The sequence below is a fragment of the Penaeus vannamei genome, chromosome 1 (assembly GCF_042767895.1).
Source record: "Penaeus vannamei isolate JL-2024 chromosome 1, ASM4276789v1, whole genome shotgun sequence".
NCBI lineage: Eukaryota > Metazoa > Arthropoda > Malacostraca > Decapoda > Penaeidae > Penaeus > Penaeus vannamei.
The window spans coordinates 29,400,717-29,402,049 of record NC_091549.1 but is presented as its reverse complement, the minus strand read 5'-3'; positions in this window follow the sequence as shown (position 1 = coordinate 29,402,049).

The following is a 1,333-nucleotide window of genomic DNA, read 5'->3' as shown; positions in this document are numbered from 1 at the left end:
AAGCAGGCCGAACGTGTCCGGCCTGCTGAACCGAGCAAAGACAAGACAGAAACACCAACCACAAAGTCTGTCCATGCACACCAGACTGAGGGAAGCCTGAACTCCCCTCAGAACTCCCTCAGTCAAGAAAGGGCTCCAGCTGTACCAGCCAAAACAGCTGCACCCACTTCCAAAGGCCTTAAACCCCTGCAAAGGGGAGGCGTGAAGCGACGAAGGGTGGAAACTGACTCTGAAGAAGAGGCAGAACACACCCCAAGTCGACTAACGCGGTTGGTAAGGGCATTGGAGAAGGAAAGAAATGTGAGATTATCAATCCGAATCTCCAGGGATGAGGGCATGATCATTGCCCCCAAAGACAAAGCTACCATGAACTTCCTGCAGGAAATCAAGGTGCTGAAAGATGGGAGGAAGGTGTGTATCTCACCACTGACCTCCCAAGAGAAAAAGTCTAAGATGGTGCTACTTGGCTTTCCACTAGGGTTCGACGTGGAGGTGATCACGTCTCTCCCACAAGTGGTGGAGGCTTCCCGCATGACCAAAGGGAAGTCTCCAACCAGGCAAGTCCTTGTTATCCTCAAGGGAGCCCCAATCACCACCCTTGATCTGGGTAACTGGGGCTCATACAAGCTCAGGACATATGTGCCAGAGCCCTTGAGGTGTTTCACGTGCCAAAAATTTGGGCATCACCAGGCCAACTGCAAGGCCAAAGCCAAATGTGGTGTATGCAGCGAGGCACACGAAACGGAATTGTGTATTAAAGCACACAAAGATGGCCAGAAGGACACAACAGCCAAGTGTCCAAACTGTGCCAAAAAACACCATGCCTGGAGCCTGGCTTGCTCTGTCAGGAAACAGGCAGTGATTAAAAAGCAGGAGCTAGCCAAAAAGCGTCCTGACTTCGTCCCTGCGCCCCCAGGCACCTATGTCTGGGGCCAAAACAAAAAACAAAATCAAAAAGAAAAGACTCCCCGACCTCCTAAGAGGAAGGAGTCGGCCTCACAGAGAAAATTGGATACCTCTAACAGAGAGGAATTCCCCGAGCTTGCTAGTGGCAAAACAACAAAAAAGAACCAAAGGGAAAAAGGTTCAAAGTCCACAGCAATGGTCCCCCCAGTAGATGATAATCTTTTCTTTGACGAGAAAGATATGACTCTCCTGTTGAGTGCTGTAGTTTCTGCAGTAGCAACAGCCTTGGGGAGGACCAGTGAGGAGGCGGAGAAAGCAGTGCAGGTCGCCATGACGGCTATGACCCAAACTGTGGCGGCTCTGAAGGGAAGGAAGCTAGAAGCCTCCAAACCGATAACGAGCAGCGCCCCCCTCCCTAAATCCTCGG